This window comes from Echiichthys vipera (genome assembly GCF_963691815.1).
Source record: "Echiichthys vipera genome assembly, chromosome: 7".
Lineage (NCBI taxonomy): Eukaryota > Metazoa > Chordata > Actinopteri > Perciformes > Trachinidae > Echiichthys > Echiichthys vipera.
In genome coordinates this window covers 12,522,871-12,541,408 of record NC_139832.1, presented here as the reverse complement: position 1 = coordinate 12,541,408, position 18,538 = coordinate 12,522,871, and positions in this window count along the sequence as shown.

The window sequence follows — 18,538 nt, the reverse complement described above, 5'->3', positions numbered from 1 at the left end:
TGTCATCTCATCATCAGTGTTATGATTCCACCCTTTCCCCTTCCTCCGCTCACGCACACTCTGAACTTCAGCAGAGGGAATAGAGATCATAAAGAATAGATATTCAAAGGCTTTAACACAAAAAGACTTTCCTCAAAGCCTGCCTCTCTCTCTGGATCTGCTGGGCAAGGGAGGGTGAAATGTCCACACAGAGAAATCACAGGACTCAAGTCAAAAGAAGTCATTTTAATTCTGTTAAAATCTATTGTTCACAATTTAGATACCATTAGCGTTGGAGCAGCAGATGTTTATTTCATCATTTGCTACCAGATCTGAAAGTGTGTACACATGTAAAAGTTACAGTTTTGCCAAGATTCAAGTTCAAATGCTTAAACCTTGTAGTTATCAAAACCCATACTGTGAAGAAAAAAAACTTATACAAGGGAAGGACCCAACTCCCTCATTAGTTGTAAGACCAGCTAATAAAGCATAGTCAAAGGTTGCAGGCACACTAAAGAAAACTCAGACCAAGCTGCAATCCCTTCAGATGGTGTCTAGTTACCGCAAATCTAACTTAAATAAACCCTGTAAACCCAAGTTTAATTATCACATGTTTTCCTCCGAGCAATGTCTTCCCCAAAGATGAAGGATTTGTACTAATAATTAGAAAATGTCTGTATTTCTTCACTAAAACCGTGAGTACATTCAGTGGAATTATTTGTTCAGTGTACATTGAGTTTGGTGGGCTCAGTTAGTGTGTCAGGCCATGCAGATTACAGGCTGTAAAAGCTAAATGGAGCTGCACTGCAGGTAACAGGAAGCCAAAAAACAAATTAGATATTTCATATAGGATAGATGAAGCTGTTATGAAAATAAATCATAGGCATCCTACATCATCGCTCTCTTCCAGCAATACCTGGAACTGGAATATCTTATTTTTGCCACCGCATGAGAAAAGTGGGCCTGAAACGATATGCTACTCAAGCTAATGTTAAGGACTTATTGATTTAAAAAAAAAAAAAAACATTATGAATACCAGCTTCAAGGGAAAATATGTGATCAGACATAAAAACTCTCGGGCCATCTTTCTGAGCTTCCACAGAACTCAAATTAGAAAGAACTCTAAGCCTCTAAAATGCAATATTTTGAAGCATCTAGCTACCACCTATCAGCTATGTCATAAGCCATGTACAGTATGTAATCTATGTAGGTCAAGAAGTACATAATATATGGTTTTGCTTATAAATGTGGTTACATACAAATAAATACATTCATTCATAAAAAAAATTTAAAAAACAGATTGGGTCTGTATGAGTAATTTTTGTTTTGCCTACTGTTAAGCTTGATTTGTATAGCAATGGGAGTAAGCTATATACTGTAGCTAAACCACTACTAGATCTTTGAGGAGAAAAAAATCTGATGACATGACATGATAATGACAGCTGAAAGTATTTGTTTGTGTGTACTGAACATATACTTCATGGATGAGTTATGGGTTTAGCTCAAGATAGCTCCCTGTCGGATCCTGGTTAAAATTATATACTTTTGTGTCAGTAGATAAGGTACACAGAAGGTTTAGTTTGAAGCTAGTGTGATTCACCATGTAAACTAAACCAGTGGTCTAAGTTTTAAAAAGTGTCTATTTACAGTATATTTGTAGTGAAACACTCACAATCAATCCTACAACAACTGAAACAAATCAGATTACAATGTTAGTTTTGAACATGCAAATGGGGTCACAGTGCTCATAAGAAATGTCAATTAATATAAATAACCTGTCCCGAACTTAAGTCATACTGTAGCTCAAATGAGCCCTGAGCGATGCAGAAACTCTTATTTCCTGCAATCATCTGACATGTGATTCACATCATCTCTGTTTGTTTAGGCAAGGCCCTTAATAGCAGTGGGGAGCGATGGGCCATGAGCTGCACAGCACCACTCTAATGAGCAGAGCTGGACACAGACAAAGAGAGTCTGGGCTACGTTCAGCATCTCTGCCCATTGTCTGGCTCTGGTCCAACACACAGATATTTATTGCTGTTCCTTTTAGCATTCTGTCCATAAAGGCTGTGCAAACTTTAACTAATATGCCATAAATCAATATGACATTTAATGTGTAAAGCTACTGTAAGCTGTAATAAATGTAGAAAGAGCACTGGTTTACTTTAGTAAATTAATTTCAACAGATATGACAATCTACATTAGAACTGTACTCTACTCTTGATAAATCAGAGGCGTTGGATTCAAATGCATTCCATAGAATTTGATTATTAAAACGCTTCCGAACATTATTCACATCCTTGATGAACACTAGCAACACATATCATTATATTGATGATATTGAAGTCCTTGCAGAAGGAGTGCACCCTTAAATACTTTTGTTTACATATTAAAACGCTCCATGAATGGATCACAGGATCTTCATTTGGTTTACATTGTGTTTCTTAACCTTAAAGAAGTTAGAGTAAGTTAGAGTTTTTGAAACAGTGTGGGTTGCTAAACTTTAGTCTCAAATTCACTAAGACTAAAATAGACAGCCTGTAAAGAAAATTACACAGAGACAACAGCCAAAGCTGTCATTTTCCCCAAGGTTTTTTAAAGCCGGAATTGTTCACAGTAATGTTTGTCTTCAACAACAAAACAAGTATTTTCTCTTTTTCCTAGGTGGGTTTTTTTTCCCCAGCCAGACCCCGTAGTGAGCAGCAGGCACCTTTTATTGATCAACACAAAGTCCCAAATAAATGAGCACAGAATGAGAGCTATGCTCCAGGGAGTTCAGGGGAGCTGGAGCTCCATAGGTTCCCATCAATTTTAATCACTCCACTAATGAAGAGGCTCCTCTCTGTTGGGTGTCCATAACTCACCGTGCCAGAGCTACCTCCACTACCTCAATCAAATCATTTCTACACAGCCCGCTTCTCTTCACAACTCTAATGACCTTTTCAAAATAAACAATGCCTGCATTAACAGAGCTGAAAAATTGTTAGATATGAATAGAAAAGTGTTTTACACAAAGAGTGCACGCAGGACAGAGTGAGTTAATCAAGTTCACTTCAACGTTTGCGGCAAGATACAAACCATATTTATAAAAGCATTCGCAATGAGTAAATCAATATATTGAAATATATCAAAATTTGGAATATTCTCAGGTAAGGTGGTCTGTCACTAACAAGAAGACATTCCTAGCAAGAAATGCATCAGTTGTAACAGAAAATCCTTATTTGATTAGAGTAAAACACATTTTGAATTGACTTGTGTATTTGCTGAAATTAAAATGAAACAGATTCCTTTGTAAAATGCCAAGATCAACAAACAATATTCCAACTGGGCAACACCGCACACTGCCTGTTTTAAATATCCACGTGCAGTTGCAAATTCCTCGTCAATAAATAAACTTCAAGCCCTCAAGTGGAACTTGAGAGATCCGGGCCTTCCTGGGGAGAAGCTCCTCATGCCGTGATGGTGTGTAATCTCCTCCATCTCATCCCTTTTTACCCTCCAAGTATTTCAGAAGTTATTGAAACTCTGTGAACTAGCGCTTCATACACACACACACACACACACACACACACACGATCATATTTTACTTCTTGTGACGTCCAGAATCTTTCTCCAGCATCTGCTCCGCTCACTGTAGGTAAGGGAAAAAATCCATCACCTTCCCCCTGGGTTTGCATAAGCCTCTCAAAGAGGTGAATCACTGCCATTGGGCTATTTGTTGCCACGTTTGGGGATTTGCCCTGTCTATTGAATTTGATATCTGAACTCTCCACTGTGGACATGTTTGCAAATGCTCAATTTGGACCCAGAATGATAGGAAGCATTACAGTAGGTATTTTGCATTTAAACCAACTTGAACATGTAAAATGATACGTTCATATAATGTATGACTCATGCAGTGTGACAACATAGAAGAAAGCACAACACACATTAATTCTGTCCAATTCTACTGTGGCATTGTGATTATGTGTAGCCTACAGTATTATGTGGAAACATTTTAAAAAACCAAAAACTCTCCACTGAAAACACACAGTTTAAGTGGAGTACTCTCAGGGTGATCTCTCAACTAGAACACATTAAATTCACTGTGATTAACAGCTTGCTCTGAGAGCCTATGGTGAACATTGATGTTTGATCTTTCATTTGTGATGTAGCACATGGGGCACTCTTTGTGTGTTGTTGTCGGAGCCTGTGGGCACACTGCGCCATGTGCGCGAGCAGGGGCAGTGGGCCAAGTGGACAGAGACCTTGCTCTTGTCTCCACAGCTGGCCTGACCTGCTCATACATCCACATAAAGACAGGATGTGACCGGCTCCAGTGTTGCTCTTTAAAGATCCGAATGGGAATACTCATGACCCATTGTCACATTAGAGAAAAAACGAGTATCACATCAAATAAATAATAGCTTTATGGTTGTTCAAGTTAAACTGAGATCTAATGTATTCATAGCTAACTATACTATAACTAATTATAGCTACAGTATACATGCAGATATGTTATGTTACATGTACTGTATTTAACAGACAACGATGAATTATTTCTTATTTTAAAAAATTTGTATTTAGAGTAATATAATGACTAAAATCTGATGAATGAGTTTGTGTGGCAGGCATGTCTATGTTAAAAACGCGTTGTTTATTATTGATCAAACCAAACAACCTGATGGAGCTGAAAGTCACCTTGGTATAATTCTGGCTATCAATCATTTGGAGTGCACTCTTAGTCGTGGTTGGCAGTGCCATTAGCATCACCATGGCATTGTTTGGTAAAGACGACAGGGCTGTTCCGCTGTGATTAACACAATGAAGAATCATATCCTCATGTCCCGCTGCAGAGTCTATTGTTTCCTATTTAGCTTGCTAATCTCCTCTGGATGCTTCATCTCTGCATTATATCCCAAAATGTCTCAAATGTCACTTGGAAAGTGTTTGTGTGTGAGATATAGTACACTTGCCTCTGCATTTGTATTTTTAAGTCTTGCATTGTCAAGCAGTTGTATCACAATGAGGAAATCTACCATGGATAATTAGTTGAGAATAAGGTGCGGAAAAGCTGGGAGATTGCTTAGAGTCTTTTTTTTTGGAGGGGTTTTTTGTGTGTTTTTCTTTTTTAAAAGACCTTTTAAGTCTTTTTCTTCTTTTGGAAACAACACTGAATGTTCAAAAGACACATACAATAACTGAAACTAGCCTAGACCAAAATGACTGCGCAGATCAATGTCCATGACTTTGTGCTTCATCTAAACAATTACAGCATCACACCTGAGCTACTGTATATCCTCAGCAATATGTAATCAAGCTGTTTACTAGACCACTATTTATAATGCTATAGTCTTCTGGACATAAGACCTGGCAATGTATTTTACTCACGATCATTACCTTTATTATACACCAACATCCAATTATTAGCTGTTTTGCTGCCAATGTTTACAACAGAAGCACAGAGAAGCAACTCGCTCAACACCTGGTCTGGGATCAAGAGGCAAAACACATTTGCCCTCTGGTCTCACATGGACTTCATTTGGAGGCAAACTATGGACTTCCTAAAGGTTCTGTGTGGCTGGGAGACATATGGCTTAGCCTGGTGTTATGTAACCCTCAACCCTCACCATCTGCCTGGAAGCCCAGGTGTGCAGAACTTGCCAGCCACCAACTGCATCCAACACCACTGGAGCTCTGTCATTCATGGGTTTTTAATCTTGCCACCATCCCTTTCCGTGTTCCAATTACCAGACATGTGCTTGTACAAATAAGCTTTATTAATAACTGTGAAAGCGCTTTCCCAATTTGGCACGGTAGAGGAAGGAAACACCGGTTCGGCCGTGGATGTGAGAAGGAAGGTGAAGGGGGATCGTTGTGCCCGCCGATTGTTGACAGGAGGGCCCAGTGCACAGAGCAGGTTGGGAGTTATTGGAAAATAAATCATAAATCATCTCAGTGACAAGGAAAGGCCCTCACAGAGCACATCTCCTGTGTGGCCAGTGTGACTTCCTCTGATCGCCTGCTCCTGTAATGCTCATGCTAATACAGCTCTAATGAGTATATACGTGCCGCGCCATGGATGGATCATTAAAGAGAAAAACTGAGACATGGATAAGGAAGGAAAATTTGAGTTCCACTAGCAGGAATAACTCTGACCTCTCTATGAGCACTACTAAGAGTTCATCCCACAAACCCCCTCGGTTCCCATGAGGCATCAAGGCTCATTTCTACCCCGAGGTGATTTAGCCAGCAACTCATCCCTTCAGAATATTGGGGGCAGGGGAGGGGGATCTATAGTGGGTCTAGAAACATTGTGGGTGGCTTGATATCCAAAGCACTGACAGGTTTGTAGTCGGAGCGCAAATGCTGCAAAACCAACAAATGTATTTGCCTTTACAAATACAGTGCATCTAGTCAGGTGATCTAGCCTTTAGTAAATATTGAGTGGAGGGGTGTCCCAGCAGCGTGGTCTGCAGGTTTATCTGTAGAGAGAGGAGTACAAAGATGAGCCCCCATGAGGATTCAGGGAGAGATGGCTTGTGTTTGATCACCCATCAGGTGTCAGCAATGTTTCGGCTGTTAAAAACACAGGAGAGGCTGCCGCTCTTGTTTGTGCCAAGCACATCTCTTCAAAGAGCCTCGGAAGCTCTGTAGCTCCTCATTTAAATGGGAAAGTTTCTTTCAGCTGATAGCGAGCGCTGGTGGATCTCCTGTTGACACAGGACATTTTTTCCTGTGAAAACACATCACTGTTGTTTTTCTGCCTCGTGGTGAGAAGGTGATTAATGACCAATTTCGAGATTCTATCAAAGCAACTGCGCTGCTCTGCAAATCCACCCTAATTACTACACATTGTTACAAGCGTAGGAGAAAGAGAATATCACATGAATGCTGAGACCAGAGAAAGAATTACTTCTTGTTTTTTAAATATATATTTAAAGATACTTTAAACAATGCTGAATCATTTCTAACTAGATAATCACTTAATTGTTTTCTTTAGTGATGATTTCCACTTTAAAAATCTGATGTAAGCATTCTCTCAGCACATACTTGATCAATTTTAATTGCCACAGTTCTCGCCCCCTTCAATATAAAAAGGAAGTTGAAAGTAGAAGTAAGAAAAAAAAGAAAGAATAAAATGTATTCCTGCATACTATGATATGGTAAATGTTAGTGCCTGCTGCATCGCACTCCATATCACTTCGCTCCATATGAAAAATAGTTTGCTATTTTGGAACCCCCTGGCAGCCATAGTGGATCACCACAGACCCAGAGCTCATTTATCTTTTGTCAGAGATGAAGCCAAACTAACGCCATCTCCTGAAGCTGCTAAAGAATGAGGAGGGACGTAGGGAGGGTAAAAATAAACCCGGAGCCCAGGTAGCTACACAAAGAAGTCACTCTACAAGTAATGGGTGGCTTCTGAAAGTGGAACTCTGTTTGGAACTGTCTCTCCACTTGAAAATGATACTGTTTAGAGTCTAAGTTTACTCAATTACCTTTGCTGGTTTTTATGAGACTGGAGACGTAATGAGAAGGGATGGATGTAACAACAGAGTTACCTGGCTAGATAACTGACCAATTAAAAAGGTTTTGTTAGTTCCCACTTAAAAGCCCTGCAAGTATGATAAGAATAGGAGCCAAAATTATCAAAGCTTCTACAGTAAGTGCGTCATAATGAATTACTGTCAGACAGGCTCCATATCAAATTAATCATCCAAAATAAAATACACTCCTGGTGTACGGCACCACTAATGCGTTATAAATTGCAGCATTATATGTTCTGTTTATGAGAGAGAAATACTGTTTAAGTATATAATCTTTGACTATATAAGTATTAAAGTATAAGTATATGGTTCTAAATATTTTAATTATAATATGTAGAGAAAGGAACAGCCATACTCTTTCATCTAGATTTTTTTTTTAGCACTATACAACAATTCAGTGACCACTCAAGCTCTCTAAACAATTTCATTCACAATCCATAAACTTTATCTTTAAATGCCCCTTTAACTATAAAAATGGAGAAACTCAACCTCTCTGTTTCTTAACTGTAAATTACATGTTGAGTCATAACATGCTAACAGAACTCCTTGGAGCTCAATACCAGGATAGTAGGAGCAATTGCCCTAATAGAATCACAGTACATAAACAAAAAGCCTGTCATTTAAATACAAGACAATACAAATATGCTTCTTTATTGTATCACATAATCACAATACAATACAATTCCATAATAACTCCAAAATGCAGTTTCCCAAATGTTTGTCTCTCTCATCTCTGGCCTTTCCTTTGCTTGACCAGGTAAATCATCTTTCTCTTGTAGCACCAGGTAATGTACAAGGAACACACCTGTACAGCACAGTCGACACACAGACAACCCAGTACATAAAAACATAATAACATGGCAGCCATTTTCTGCTATAACTACTTCTACTCTAAAACTACTCATACTTTGCTTTAGCTGTTTAAAAAAATGTTGATACCTTGCAAACATATATCCCTGTTGCCATGAATAAGTCAGTTAAAAGAATATTCCTTTACACCTGTGGTGCCCCAGATAGAAAAGGTCTGCCAGTAAATAGCCATAGCCGCCAGCTACAGCCTCCCTCATTGACTCAGCTCTAGGAGAAATCCTCTATTACAGGGAATATAAATGATAAAAATTTGTGGTCATAGTAATAGCAAAAACTCCTCATCACAGAAAGTGCTGACATACACAATGTATTTGAGTTTTCGTAGATGATAAAGTATCAAGAGACTCATTTATATCGGTGTGGGACATCTTAACCAGTTTTTTCATGGTTGCAAGACGAGCTTAACCAGGTTATTTTAACATAGTTATAACAGTTATGTATGTTTAACTAATACTGGTGTACTGGTTCAGATGGAAGCAGGCTTGACTTTTTTCTTCGGGGACCCTTACTGTGCAGATATATGCACTCAAAAAAAAAACATTGTCAGGTCCAAACTGGAATTGACAGGTTAACATTAAAATCAGTGCCCCAAACATTTCGAGCTGTCATTCCTAACAGCTCTATTTCTTCCTGCTCTCTCTACAGGTTATAAACATAAATGGAATGGCTTTTATGTGATAACAGTTATCTGGAAATAGCAAACGCACTTAGAGGAGAAAATGCCTACAGAAATATTGTATGTCAGTGTCACAGTATAAATCCTTCTCTGCATCCCACACATCCACAGGCCATATGATTAGCCCTCCTGTGCATCTTTTCAGCTCTCTACATGATTGACTAGATCTGTGGTGCAAATCTCTCTGACAAGACAATGATAGACCAGTCTGTGTCTACTCAGAATGAGCCATCTGTGGGTCCTGGTGCCGGGCTGCGTTGCGGACAGTATGACAGTCCTCAGGTATATCTCTCAGCATGGTGCGGGCTGATAGTGTAGAGAGCTGGTGTGATACACTGCTTGGTTACTGTTACAGATGAATGACCCTGATGTGTCAGTCTCCACCCCTGTCTCTATTTGTGCACCTCGAAGAAGTTCCAAAGTGAAGGCGGACAGACAAACGCACCCGGGACCAACACACAGCCAGTGGGCTTGTCATTGGGAGAACACACCATGACTAAAAAAAAAAGGCCCAGCTGTGATTGCCTCTCCATGCCTGATGTGGTCTGATGATGGCTCATCCCTGGCCCGGAGATGAGAACCTGATGAACTGTCAGGAGGCAAACAGCTTTAAATGAGAAACTGATAGACAAGAGCTGCATATAGGGAACATAATAGACGCACAGGCATGCTTGGACATCTCCTTGCAGGTGGTAATATGATGGCTTTTCTATGTCTCCCCTGAAATATACCGTACAATGCTATACAACACCAACAATTCCCGATATTGGCTTGTACCCCCTCTACTTAAATACAAAAACTGGCCATATTTCCATTGCACTGTCTTGTTAATTATAAAACTGCTGAAACAGACTATGCATTGTTTCATGTTGCACAGCTATTATCAAAGAAATGTATTATTCTTCCTTGCGGTAAAAGATTTCATCACATCTGCAGAGCTCGAGAGCCGCTTGACTTTGATCTTAACGTGTCTTTTTAATCAAGTTCCAAAAGAGACGTCTTCATTGTTGCAGGCCTTGGCCAGACAGCACTGGGAGACATATGCTAAGTTTATCTTCAGCAAATAGATCAGCAGCGCTTTAATATTTTTCCTCTATAATGGTCTTCTTTCCCATTGCACTGGGCCCATTTGGCATTATTTGCTGCTGGGCATGACTTCTTAATAGAATCGGAATTCCAATTTGACTATCCCGCTTAGCAGCCTAAATTTGAAGACAGGCTGTCCGCGCGGCCTTGGAAAGTGGAAGGCAGTAATTTGAGCAGACCCCCGCAGCATTACAACTGCTGCATAAAGCATAATTCATGGTTCAGTTTTTTTTCTTTGAAGGCTACAAATGAAATAACAGTGTTTTTACTGTTTTCACATCTATTCAGTAATATTAAACCGTATTGTCTTGTGATATAGGAAGTCAATCTGTTTGCTTGCCTCCCCCCTGCAGAGTGGTCAAGGTACAGGGTAGGCAACAGACCAGCGGGGCCAGGGTTGGTAAAGATTCACACATTTGCTCAAGGACACTTCAAAACGATGGATGTATTCAGTCATCAGGGCCTGAACTCAGACCTTCTGGATGAAGGACAGTCTACCATATCTCAAACGTCTAACTAGTATTTTAATTCACTCAGCACAAGCCCAAAAAGATTGTGCACCTAAGCTGTAATAGCACGGGCATCAATAATAAAATATTAGCTTTAAGGCAACAGACAGAAAGAGGCTGCTAAATGAGTGTATAATTACCAGAACATGAAGTGGCTCATCAGAGCACTAACAAGCATGTGACCGGTGGTTTCCTTGAGAAGCTCTTTGAGAATTAATTTCTCACACTTGCCCAAGAAGGGACTGCCTCCTAATGGTGCGTGTGATGTGGAGCAAGAACAACTAAAAATATTGCATTGTATGTGTGTATTTGGATGTGTTATGAAAAGAGATGATGAATTCAACTGTCACATTTTCAGATGAAGTAGAATATTGCCATCTTTTTTTATTCCCGCCTTACTAACTGATCATTTAAAGATGACAAGTTATGCTATCCATCATTTACATATATTTACACCTAATTAACCAAGGCAATATACTCTAATATGATCAGTTATGAATCTGAAAAACATGGCAGTTCAGTGTGCGTAAAGTGGATGGATAAAGAGGGAGAGAGGAGAGAGATGAAGAGAGAGATGGCTGCCCAGTCTGCTGGCACTCAGACCCAGCTGGGTTATGGGGAGGCAGTGGCTGCCTAATGAGCCCCTCTTACCCTGGAGAGCTCACCCCACTCCTCCCCCTAGGGTCCCTAATATAAGGATGAAGGACTGCACACACTCCATCACTATCACATGTGTTGCTTTTCCAACACACAGCAGGGGAGCTGATGAAAACCCAATCTTCATGTATAAAACGGCCACTTGCTCACCAGTTAGCAGCACGCTCATATAGTGTCTTAAACCACAGAAGAAACAATGATACCCATCAGCACAAATACATGCACATGCAACTGAGCCAATTTTTTAATCACCTGTGTTTTCTTCTGTGTCAGCTTTCACCAGGACTGTGCTCACAAAACACACTCGGGAGATCTCTCTTACAATAAAAGCACCATAATGTCATTACTAATGACCACCAATGCTACTGTGGCAAAGGTGGAGGCTGGTTTGTGTTTAACAGCACTCTGAACACATTTTCCTTGGCAGTTTTGAAATTCATGGCGTGTCCACAAAGTCCATCTAGTTTTCTTAGCCTTGTAAAAACCCTGTTTAATGGCCTTTGCTTTGTAAGGTCAAGCCATAGTTCAACCTCTGCAGAGGAATACTCCCCAGACAGTTGTAAATTCCAATAAAAGGTTCATGCCAAAGTGAGCGTGAGTGAGTTATTCGGTTGAGGAGGGTGGTGGGCAGAACTCCAGTAGGCCCTCTTTCCATTACCACAGCTCCCCAGTGCATAATGGTCAAGGCCTGTCTCACTGGGTAAATGTTTACCCTACAATAAGAAAAGAAGAGGCTCACCACAAACAGGAATACAGAGGCCAGCATGTGCAGGGAGATAATGAGCTACTATCAGCCTCCCTGCCTCCCTGCCTCGGCCACAGCCAATGCTCATTAGAGCCTCAGTGATGGGCAGGAGAGTTGAATGCACTCAGTCAAGTGGTTCACCGCTCTTCCACAGAGCAAACTGCCTTCATATTCAAAATGAGAGAGAAAGAATCAACAGTAAAAATATTTGAACAATCTATTCAAACACCTTGTGGATTGTACTGGAGGCAGGCGGCCAGAGAGCAGTTGTTGAGAATGGGCAATGAAGAGATGGCGAAGACTTGCAGGCAGTTCAGTGGATTTTTTTGTCATAGGCTGCCAAAATGGCTTTGATTTACTGAGGGACCTATTGATAATTAATTCTATCATCTGTTTCCTCCTCCACTCAAGCCAAGAAAAGCGAACCCCAACTCTTCATCAGAGGCCTGGGCACAATTCATACCATCAGAGGGGGTGATTGGACCGAAGCTGGCTGTGCAAGCTGTCAGCAGATGGTAGCTAAAACTAAACAACTCTCAGCCCCGAAGAGAACACAGACTCATGAGCCCAGAACTTTGCCAAGGTGTGGAGGAAACAATTAATAGTCTACTTTTGAATCTACCACTCTTGATACTGCTTACCTAATAAAATAAATTGGGAGATGGAGTACTTCCTTCCTCATGCCTACACACCCCCCTTAAACTGAAACGGTTGACACTGCAAACAGTCTTCATCATTTCATCATACCTTAATTCAGCCACTTAAATATGGCATTACAGGATAAGGCTATCATCTGCAGATTTGAGTGTCCAGAGCTTTAATAGTTCCTGTCTGCCCGCTGTTTCACACAAACTCAGATCCCCCACACATCTACGGAGATGCGCTGTCTACAGCAAGCTACAGTACATGGCCGTATATGGAACATACTTTTAGCTCAATAATTCATAATCTTGGAGGGATGCTGAATAATTGAAGTGAACTTGGAGGCCTTTCAGCTCAGCGGAGCTTTGCATGTAGCTGATGGATCTGTGGGATTCAATGCACATTACAGGGAGAGAGGGGAAATATAGTGCTAAGCTGTGTTTCTGTTTTCACTGCACATTCATTGATCAATTATTCAGCCGGGCCCTCTGACTGTGACCTACAGTTCTGAGAAGAGGCCCAAGTCTTCTCAGCTTAAGACGGGTCTGTGACAGCATTTGCTACTCTTATTGTGCTGTATTTCATGCTCCAGCCAGCATGCTCCTATAGTGTATCTCTCATAAAACACACTCAAACTTCTCTCTGAAACACTCATGTTTTTCAGCTGCAGTGGCCGCCGCTTCAAATATTACAGTAACCGTCTTTCATCTTCTTAAATGAGTCAAAGTGGCGAGGCTGCTTATGAAATGAGCAGCATGGCCACTTCAGGCAACTTTGTTCTTTCCTTGTTCTCCTCTTGTCTGGGGAAGGAGGTGAAAAATGGGGGGGGGGTTGCTTTTAGAGAGCTGGGGGGTCTCCCGACTGAGCGTGGCTTTATCACACAGGCCTTCTCATGAGTGCTGGATCTTTTAATCAAAGACATTATTTCACAGCAAAACTAGCCTCGCAGCCAACATGACTGGGAGTGTCTAATTAACACAAAAGAAAAACGCTGTGGTTGGGCAAAGTCCCTCAAAACAGCGACCTCCATCACTGCATCCTCACATTCTCCGAGAATGGTGTTTTTCACAGTCTGATGAATTTATCCACTGTGGCTATTTTGGCTTGTAGAGCATAACTCAGAGCTTTCTAAGCGGACAACACATAACGCAATGAAGGCTTTATTGTAAAATTGTCATGAACTCATTTAAATACAAGAAAATAACTTTTATGTTCACTGTAGGCCTTGAGAGATAGGGTAGCTGCAGCACACTCTCACTTTTCAGGTCTAAAAATTACAGAAAGAGCCGTTGGACAAAACCAGAGATTGTTTGTAATGCAGAAACAGTCCTCTGGGATTAAGTCGGCATTGTTCAAAGCTCAAATAAAGTAAGTATACCTATTGAGGCCAAAAGACATCCACACTGAATCAGAATAGCCTGATATACAACCGTTTAGAGGTCAAGCTGAGCTTTGTCTGCTATGATTTATGATCCACTTGCTCACCTACAGCTGTAGGGGAGAATACATGTCATATAACATTGCTTTGTTAGAAAAACACAGTTTGATACCGTTTTGATAGATGGATTTGAAGTTACCCGGGCTTTCTGACATGAGCTGAGTGTGTTTTAGACAGAGGTGTTTAATCTTCATCCTGACTGGTAGGCTCCTCACGTCCCCTGAGCTCCTTGTTTTCCTGTATTGATTAAAATCTGCCCTATCCACCTTCCTGGTGTAAGAACTCCTTCAAAGAAGGCTCAGTGGGATTATTCACTGAGAAAAAACTCACCCCAGTCTTTGTTCTACTGGTTGCTCTACCTTGTTCAATGAGGGCCAATATTGGTGCAGAAAAAACTTGGTTATGAACTGATGTTTTTTTTTTTGCAAGCCCCCTTTCTGACGGGTATATTTTCATACTGTACATCAGGTCATTTATCATAATGCTACATCACAAAGCTTATTTGGAGGATCTACACTGTAAAGAAAGAAAGCCAAAGGTGACCTTCATATGGCATGGACAGCCTCCCTGTTATTTCAGCTTGACCCTTGTAGCAGCGGTCTGCAGAGCAAATGAAGCAGGGATTGAGACAAGGGGATTAGTTTGGAAATGAGCCCTGCCCTATCTTTAACACGGACTGGCTGAGGACTGGGTAGCTTACCTCTTATCTTTTTTCATTGTTGCTGGAGCTGAGGAAATAATTTGAACACACACACATTCACAGGTCCGTGTCTGTGGGTATGTTCTACAAAGGTATGATGGCAACAACCACTTAATTCGTGATTAGGGCTTTATTCAAAGGCGTGTTTATTCTCCCAGGAATTCATTAGATCGAGAAGCTGCCTCATTTTTTTCCCCCTTTCTTGCGACTCATTCCCCCAGTGAGGTGATTTAATGCTAGTCTCTAGGTGATAAAAAACTGAAGAGCATGACCACAAATACACTGAATACATTAACTCTTTTTTTTTCCCCCAAACACAAGGAAGGTTATTCTATCATTTAAATTACCCCGTGCACCAACACATATCTCTTGTGTCTCGTTCCACAGACATCAAATTATTTTAGGTTTAGTGCCAGGTGACTTACCTGTGGTGTTTTAATGTTGCCATTGAAAATAATAATAATAATATTGTTCTTGTGGCAGCTAAAACTATTTGAAAAAAATTCTGTGCCAAGAACTTTTTTACTGAGGATTAATGTAATATCAGGAGAGAATGTAAAAATGTTACACTTGAAAAAAAAAAGATTATATAAGGATACTACTTCCCAGTGACAAATACGTTTTTTATAAAGTCTAACTTTTTACTTAAAGACACAACTTCTAATTGTAATATTTGTTCTTATTAGGTATTATTTCTCTCTAAAAGATGATAAATAATAAAAGATTTGTTCTTGTGACTGTTTTGAATGGGAGATATATAAAGATAAAAAATCTGAATCGATATGAAAAGGAGAAAACTGAGAGCATATGTATGGAGATGTGGACTGAGTCTAGGTTTATGGGTGTCTTCATGTGACGATGAAGAAACTTCATTTGGAAATGTCACCTGAGATTTTGTAACACCTGCAAATCATTGTGTAGCTAACAAAGTGAATAAGAGTACAGATCTTCAAGATCAGAGCTCATCACTTGACTTAAAATGCTTGGGCATTTTTCTGTGGATATAAGGAAAAACAAAAGGACACCATCACAATTTTTGTCATTATTATTGATTTGTGATTTGAGTGTCATGTAAAGCAATGTAAAATGTTTATACTGTATGTACAAAGGGCAGAAAATATTGTTAATTCTTTTACATCTTTAACAACAAGACAATTTATCCACAGCAGGAATTACTTTCAAAGCAGGACTCTTAAGGCTTGTTTCCACCGAGAAGTCAGGTTCAGTTGAGTTTGTTACACTAATTAACTATTTCTCACATAATGAAATGCCGTTCATGTCTAAAGTGCAGTTGCAAAGAGAAAAACTCAGTAAAGTCAAGAGCAGAATGTTTGGGACCATGTTTGTGATTTGGGACCACAAGGCGCCACATCTGCTGAATTCAAGGAAGAACTTTCATCAGTTGATGTAATTTCTTCCTTTTCCTCTTTCCTTCTTTTGGTGAGTATCATTAAAAAACTCAAACTATAAGCTGTTACGTGGACAAGCAATTTTGAAATCCAAAACTTCATTTTCAATTACAGTCAAGATCAAAAAGTCACCAGATGTGTCATGTTGAATCAAAGGAAACGTATATTAAATGTCATATGGTCAAACAGAATATTTCTTTTTGATTTAATAGGGTTTACTCTGTATAAGCATCACATAGAGTACATCGTTTTTACAAGTGTTTGAACACACACAGATAAGATTACACTTTGTGATATTGACAGACTTTTTCTTTCTTTTAAGCTTCAAGTCTGAATGACTAAGGGCTTATGAGCAAAGTTGAGGGTAATATTGATGAAAACAGCAATCATATCAGGATGGTATGCCAGGCTTTTTTTGATGTTTTGAACAAAAAGAAAGAATTCTAAAAATATTGATTTTAAAAATGTAATAGTAAAATACACTGTTTTATCTCAGTTTGAACCCATTTTGGAGTAAATTCACTTTGCACCTGTACAGCAGTAGAGCCTGCCTATATGTAAGGGGAGGATATCTGTGCTGTGAAGGCTATGTTTCAAGACAGATTTGAGCTGAGCTGCAGTGCACCATCTGTAGCAGGCAAGGGAACAACTGTTGCTCATTAAATTAGCCAGTTCCATCATCCTGATGCATCAGAGGAAGACCTGGGATCTCTGTGACCTTTCTCTCCCCCACAACCAAGCCCTTTCCTTCACTAATATAGATGCAAACTCAAGTAGGTCAAACACCAGGTATAAATCTTCCTTGGCAAGGCGCTGCAGTGTTTGCCAGGTATGCACTGCTGGCTGGCATGACGGACTGTGAGTGGAGGTGTGGCTCAAGCATGAAGTGGGCACTCTGTTGCTGCTGCCAGCAGGCCGGGACCAGCTTGCCGCTGGCCGAAGGGTTTGCCTCCTACATGGGGACCAGTTGGCTAGAACAATGTGTTTCTGAAAACAGATATTTGTTATCAGAATCAAGCTGACAGTGCATTTATATGATCAGTTGGAAATGTGGTGTTGCTGTAGAGGCTGGGTGAACACAGATTCTAAGGTTTCAGGAAACGAAATCTCCAAAAAAAAAGAATATATGTATTTTTTTTTACCTATGCAGCATTAGCATGAGTAAGGTCAAGGTTATGAGTCAGTTACTTTTTATAGACAGTCCTTGATATGAGACAATAAATAACTGGCATGGGCATAAAGCTTTACAGTCTATTTAATACAACAGCAAACGAGTTTGACCTTTGACGTTTTACTACAGACAGAGAGGTCCTGCGCTAACAATAAAGTGAATTTCTTGTATGAATAAAAATCTTACTTCCTAATCCGGCAGTGTGTTCTGTAAGGATACCCATTTACCACAGTACAACCATTCTAAAATGTTTCCTAAATGCCTTTTTAGGAACCTTTTTTTTTTTTAGAAAACCTTCCCTACAGTGATTTGCAATTTGTACCTGTGCCAGGTGAGTAGCTAATTATTGAGGCCAAAATACTTTGATAACATCAGCCAATTAAAAATGGTTAAATTACAAAAATAATTGTTTAATAAATAATTATTACATAATTAAATGTTAAATGGAACAATGCTGATGCTGTAGTCTAATACAACCGGTGTGACTGTGGCATCAGTAAATGTCTTACTATAATCGAATTAAACATTGTCCACAATGATTACTATTGAGACTAATTTAGTTGTTTGACCACAACCCCTGTAGGTGATGATGAACTGACAAATGAAGAGAATTGAAGAGGGAAAGACATTTTTCTTCGGAAAGCATTAAAGCGTGTCAAAAGTAAACTGCCTTTCTGTCGATTTCTAGTTGTCTTGTCACTCTTGTTGGACAAACCTGCATTAGTGATGCCTCGAGGAGCACACATACACACACGCACGCACGCACGCACGCACGCACGCACGCACGCACGCACACACACACACACACACACACACACACACACACACACACACACACACACACACACACACACACACACACACACACACACACACACACACACACACACACACACACACACACACACACACACACACACACACACACACACACACACACACACACACACACACACACACACACACACACACACACACACACACACACACACACACACACACACACACACACACACACACACACACAGCCTATGTAGTCTTAAATTTCTCAAACCTCTGGGAAAACTCACACCTGTGGCAAATTCATTCTCCCCTCTCTTCTGTTACAGTTACACCAAGGCCCTCAG